This window comes from Otolemur garnettii, unplaced genomic scaffold, assembly GCF_000181295.1.
Source record: "Otolemur garnettii isolate 467f Iridium unplaced genomic scaffold, OtoGar3 scaffold00014, whole genome shotgun sequence".
Lineage (NCBI taxonomy): Eukaryota > Metazoa > Chordata > Mammalia > Primates > Galagidae > Otolemur > Otolemur garnettii.
The window spans coordinates 14,884,304-14,890,838 of record NW_003852409.1 but is presented as its reverse complement, the minus strand read 5'-3'; the positions used below and the strand labels follow the sequence as shown (position 1 = coordinate 14,890,838).

The window sequence follows — 6,535 nt, the reverse complement described above, 5'->3', positions numbered from 1 at the left end:
TGGAGGGTTTGAACCCAGCCCAGGCCTGCTAAACAACAATGACAATTACAACAAGAAAATAGCCAGGCGTTGTGGCAGGCACCTGTGGTCCCAGCTACTTGAGAGGCTGAGGCAAGAGAATTGCTTAAGCCCAAGAGTTTGAGCATTCTGTGAGGTGTGACTCCACAGCACTGGAGGCACTCTACCGAGGGTGACATAGTAAGACTTTGTCTAAAAAAAAAGAAAAGAAGGGGGCACCTGTGGCTCAAAGGAATCGGGCACCGCCCCCATATGCTGGAGGTGGTAGGTTTAACAGTCCCAGCTAAAAACTGCAAAAAAAAAAAAAAAAAAGAGGGTGGTGCCTGTGGCTCAGTAAGTAGGGTGCTGGCCCCATATGCCAGGAGTGGCAGGTTCAAACCCAGCCCCGGCCAAACTGCAACAAAAAAATAACCGGGCGTTCTGGCAGGTGACTATAGTGGCAGCTACTTGGGAGGCTGAGGCAAGAGAGTCGCCTAAGCCTTGGAGGTTGCTGTGAGCTGTGACACCAAAGCATTCTACACAGGATGATAAAGTGAGACTCTGTCTCAAAAAAAGAAAAAAAGAAATTACCTTCAGGCTATATGTATGTATAAGTATATGAAACATAAACGAGTTTTGTTTTTAGATTTAGGTCCTATTCTCGAGATATCTCATTAATTATGCACATGCAAATATTCTAAAACCAAAAAAATCGGAAATCTGAAACACTTTTGGTCCCAAATATTTTGTTTAAGGGACACTCAATCTATACTGTGCGTGGTTCCCATTTACCCTAAATATATGACAATAATCCCTTTTAAACTCAAGAAAGACCCTATATGCAAGGGTTTATCTTGTTCTCTTTTCTATTCCATTAGCTTTTTGTATGTCTGTCTTTATCTCGGTGCCATTGTACTGTTTTGATTACCTTAGCGTTATACTCACTTTTGAAATCAGAAAGTGATTTTTGATTAGCTTGTTCTTTTTTAGAAGTGTTTTGGCTATTTGGGATCCCTTGAGCTTCCGTATGAATTTTAGAATGGCCTTTCTCTTTCTGGAGAAACAAAATTGGTGAGATTTTCATAGGGATTGAGCAGAATTTGTAGATTGCTTTGGTTAGTATTGCTGCCTTAACAATATTAAGTCAATATTCCAATATACTAATGTGGTATGTGTTTTTGTAATCTTTTTAAATTGCCTTTAGCAATGTTTTGTGGTTTTCATTGTATAAGTCTTTTCATGTCTTTGGTTAATTTCTAAGTATTTTATTCTTTTTGGTGCTGTTGTAAATGGAATTGTACATGTAATTTCTTTTTTCAGATTGTTTACTGTCATTGTGTAGAAATACAGCGATTGTTGTTTGTTGACTTTGTATCCTTTGTGTACCCAGCTGTAGTACAGGTGTATAAATCTTTCAGTATGCTGCTGAGGCTGGGCAGGGTGGCTCATGCCTGCAATTTCAGCACTTTGGGAGGCTAAGATAGGAGGAACACTTAAGCCCAGGAGTTGGAGACAAGCCTGCACAACTTATCAAGACCTCTATCTCTACTGTCCCCGCCACTCCCACCAAAACAAATGATTTGGGCATGGTAGTGCATGCCTGTAGACCCAGGTACTTGGGAGTCTAAAGCAGGAGGCCCATTTAGCCCTGGAGTTTGAGGTTACAGTGCACTATGATAATGCTATTGTACTCCAGCCTGAGTGACAGAGTAGAATTCTGTCTTTGGTTAAAAAAATATATATGCTGCTGAATTTGGTTTGCTAGTATTTTGTTGAGGATTTTTGCATCAATGTTTATGAAGGATATTAGTCTGTAGTTTTTTTGTAATGTCAGTTATTTGCTTCTGATCTTAATTCTCAGGTTTTTCTCTTTTAAAAAGAAATCTGTTATAATAGCATCTACTTCATAGCGTAGTTTGAGACCAGCCTGAGCCACATGTTGATTTTACATCTTTTGTACTAACCTGGATGGAATTGAAACACATTATTTTTAGTAACGCATCACAAGGATGGAGAAGCAAGAATCTAATGTTCTGTTACCAGGACAATTGATGCTAATACGTGGGGGGGAAGGGGGAATGAGGAGATGGAAGGAGGAAGGGAGGTAGGGTGTCATGGTGTGTCACACACCTCTTGGAGGAAGGATGCCGTTATTTGTTTACCTAACAAATGCAATTGGTGTAACCTGGTTCTCTGTATCCTCAGTGAATCCTCAACAATAAAAAATATTTCTACAGAATGAACTCCTTGTTCTATTCTTTCTCCCCTTCTCATTACTGCACTTGACTAGTCTTAAAATAAAATAAACAAAAAGAAAAAAATAATATTTCATGGTATTTAGCACAGTGACAGTTATAAAGCAAATACTTAATACTAGTCTGTAGCTTACATGTTATTGTTAAGAAAGATCTGAATACTGCTGGTAGTTTTAGGAACAAAAGTATGGAGGTTTTATTTGTTTGTTTCTTTGGTTTTATTTATTTTCTCTTTTTTTGAGACAGAGTTTCACTCTGTTGCCCTGGGTGGAATGCTGTGCAGCAACCTCAAACTTTCAGGCTCAGGCAATCCTCTTGTCTCAGCCTCCCAAATAGCTGGGACTACAGGCTCCCAGCATAATGCCCAGCTAGTTCTTCTACTTTTAGTAGACATGGGTCTTGCTCATGCTTTTGCCCAGCCTGGTCTCGAATGCTTGAGTTCAGGTAATCTACCCATCTCGGCCTCCCAGAGGCTAGTGATACCAGAATTTTGCTCTTCGGTAGGTTCTTGGTCTTGGTGATTCAAAGAATGAGTCTGCGGACCAGCAGATTCTTATCACAGATCAGTGGTAAGAGAGGATTTATTTACAGAAAAGAATACAGAAGCGCCAGAGCTCCTGGCAGAGAGAGAAAACCCAAGTCGAGAGAGAAAAGCTCTCTTTCTCTCTCTGTCTTCTCCGGGCTCTTTGTCTAGGGGTATATATAGTCACATGGGGCCCTTGGTAGTTACATTTAGTGGGGCTTGGTAGTTAAGTAGCGTGTCTGGGACAATATGTCTGGGACATGTCTGGCCCTTGGTAGTTACATTTAGTGTGTCTTGGTAGTTACATTTAGCATGTCTGGGACATATCTGGCCCTTGGTAGTTACATTTACATTTAGTGAGTCTTGGTAGTTACATTTAGCATGTCTGGGACAATATGTCTGGGCACATGCCTGGACCTCCGCAGTTACATTTAGTGTGTCTTGGTTGTTATATTTAGCATGTCTGGGACTTGTCTGGGTTGTGTCTGGGTGGCAAATGAATGACTACAGTCCCTTTCCTAGGCCTAGGAAATGGGGTCCCCTTGCCTACCCTCCAGCCCGCTGGTTCTGCTGCTTGCTGCTACCGCACCAATACCGCCAAGGTGGAGGTAGCTGGTCTGCGCTCCCCAGCTCCATATGCTGGCTGGGATGCCACCTGTCCTGTATCAAGTCTCCCTCTCCTAGTTGAAACTCTAACTGCTGTTAGGGAAAAAGGATGAAGGCTCAATCTAACTGCTTCCTGCTGAGTCGGGCGATGATACGAGGGGGCAGTTAGTTTCTCTGGAGGGAGAGATATCCAGGGGTCCATGATAGAATCAGGTCTGGTCTGGAACCATCTTTACTGTGTGTGGCTTGATGACATTTCTGGAAGACACAAATCTGATTAGCACATTAAAAGGCAAGGGTAGAACAGTGAGAGGAGGGGGTTATATACTGTGTAGGTTAGAAGAACAAAGTCAGTGATGTTTAAAAAGAAAACTATATTAACACTTTTCTTAAAGATCTTCAAAACAATAACTTTAAATTTTCTGTAGGCTCACAAGTGTAGGTGGACTGTGGTTGATTCTCGTCATGGTCTGCTTCTGTAGAAGGTGGTGGGTTCCAGGATTTTACTCGTGAATGATGTATCCAGGAATCTATTCCCATAACTTTAACAGCTGTAGCAGAAGACAAGATAACAGAAAAGGGACCTTCCCAAGTTGGGGTTTGGGAAGGGGAATTAGAGGGAAGAGTTTTGATCATGACTAGATCTCCAAGAGAGAAAAGCTCTTTTAGTGTTGAATGTGAAAATGTAGTTGGCAGGTTTTTAAGGATTTGTTGAAATTTAGCTAAAGAAGTAATATGTTTTACTAATTCTGTAGTTTCTTGATTCTGTAGTTCCCGTTTATACCATAAACCAGAAGAAATCAAATAACCCAGGGTCATTTTCATTACCTTTCTTCATTTTTAAGAGACTGAACTGTAGCTGAGGGTTGAGGGCATTGGTTCTCAACCTTCCTAATGCCCCAACCCTTTAATACAATTCCTGTGGATTGCGACCCACAGGTTGAGAACCGCTGGTTTAGGGCCATTCTTGCCTTGGGGAGTTGGCCTGGGCTTCCCTTCATAGGCTTCTAGTTGCCCAGAGAAGCCATGTAGGGGAGTCTTTTTGACCTTTGTTTGGAGCTGAGTTGTAGTTAACATGGTTTAGCCTTTTTTTCTCAGACATATGAAAGCGCCCCTTGAATTTAATTTTGCAATGAAAGGCAATAAAAAGGACTTTACAATACACCTACAACATCTGAGGTACACTTAAAACATCCGAAAAATTACAGACTGAGCCCGTACAAAAGCAATCCTTTACCGACATTCAAACAGAGAGGTAAACTACAAAGAGAGAGAGAAGCTGAAGAGGTCTATAGAGATTCTAGCAATAAATCGGAAAAGTTTGGCACCATGGAAGAGAAGAGAGGATAGTTAGAACTGGGAGAGCATGATTTTCTGAAGGCCCTCCCATGTTCTGGAGTCAGAACCATTACTGGAGACCCCAGGGCCTCTGGGTGCTGTCTCTTTACTTGGCCAACCAAAGAAAAGGAGTAAATACAGAACAGTTTCAAAAGTCTTCTAACATTCCCTTCAACTCCTTTCTGGAGCCAAGGGGAATTAGAAAGTTCATTCCCCAAAAGCCTCTTACCTGTGACCTGGAGGTCAGCAGCCACACTGTGCACATTTACTGGCTGATGGGCATCAAAATTATTAGTCTCCATTATAACTCAAGAGAAAAGCAGGATAGAGGTAAGTGGTCCCATCGCTTACCACAGATCGTCAATCCTGGATGAGCCCCCAAATATGATACCGGAATTTCACTCTTCAGTAGGTTCTTGGTCTTGATGATTCGAAGAATGAATCTGCGGACCACAGATCAGTGGTAAGACAGAATACAGAAGCTCCAGAGCTCCTGACAGAGAGAGAAAACCAAGGTCAGGAGAGAGAAGCTCTTCTCTCTGTCTCCAGGCTCTTTGTCTAGGGGTATAAATATAGTCCCATGGGGCCCTTGGTAGTTACATTTAGTGGGGCTTGGTAGTTACATTTAGCTTGTCTGGGACATGGTGTCTGGGATGTGTCTGAGACATGTCTGGCCTTCGGTAGTTACATTTAGCTCTTAGTAGTTACATTTAGCATGTCTGGGACACGTCTGGGTCCTGTCTGGGTTGCAAATGAATGGCTACAATCCCTGTCATTCCCAGGCCTAGGAAATGGGGCCCTCCTGCCTGCCCTCCAGCCGGCTCATTCCACTGCTGCTCACTGCCACTGCACCAACCCCACCAAGGCGGAGGCAGCTGGTCTGCGCCCCCCCCAGCTCCATGCCACTCATCCTGTATCACTAGGATTATAGATGTGAGCCTGTAAGTGTAAGGGTGGTCTTTCTCATAAGAAGTAGAAATTTGATGGGTTTAGATATTTTTGATGCTGATGTTTAATATTTGAACTTGCTGGATGCTGCACAGGACACATCTACATGGTGTTTTTGCCTTCTGGATACGATTTTACAAGACATGGAACACCTCTACCCTGACTGCACACTTGGAGAATGTCCTTTTTTTTTTTTTTGAGACAGAGTCTCACTATGTTGCCCTCAGTAGAGTGCAGTGGCATCACAGCTCACAGTAACTTCAAATTCTTGGGCCTTAAGTGCATTTCTTGCCTCAGCCTCCTGATTTGCTGGGTCTCCAGGTGCCTGCCACAACACCTGGCTATTTTTTGATTGCAGTTGTCATTGTTGTTTAGCAGGCCCAGGCTGGGCTTGAACCCACCAGCCTCAGTGTATGTGGCCAGTGCTCTATTCACTGAGCTATGAATGTCCTAATTTTAATGTTCTCATAGAAGCTTTTATTATATTTGTTTGGAGTGAGTGTATGTAATTAAGAAACTTAATTTTCCCCAAATGAATGGTCTTATAAGGCTGTGTCTCCTGTGTGGTATGGAATGGCAGAGTGGCATTGGAATGGTATGGTGGCACACTACAATGTGTTAAGACCCCACAATTTTACAGACTTGTGGGATGAACCATTGTGTTTGTGATTCCACAAGTTTATTGATAGGAGGTACTGATTGGTATTGATTTCTAGGTTGGTCAGCAAATAATGTTTGTATTAAGAAGAACTGCATTGGCTCGGCGCCTGTGGCTCAAGCGGCTAAGGCACCAGCCACATACACCTAAGGTGGCGGGTTCGAATCCAGCCCAGACCCCCCCCCAGGAATAGCCCATTCAGGTATTTTA

General features: G+C 42.7%; 1 protein-coding gene across 3 annotated transcripts in view; it reads left to right on the top strand.

Annotated features, from left to right (window-relative positions):
- The window catches only part of KIAA0368 (KIAA0368 ortholog), a 137,862-nt gene that overhangs the window by 71,039 nt on the left and 60,288 nt on the right, over window positions 1-6,535 (top strand). The gene's annotated exons all lie outside the window — the stretch shown is intronic.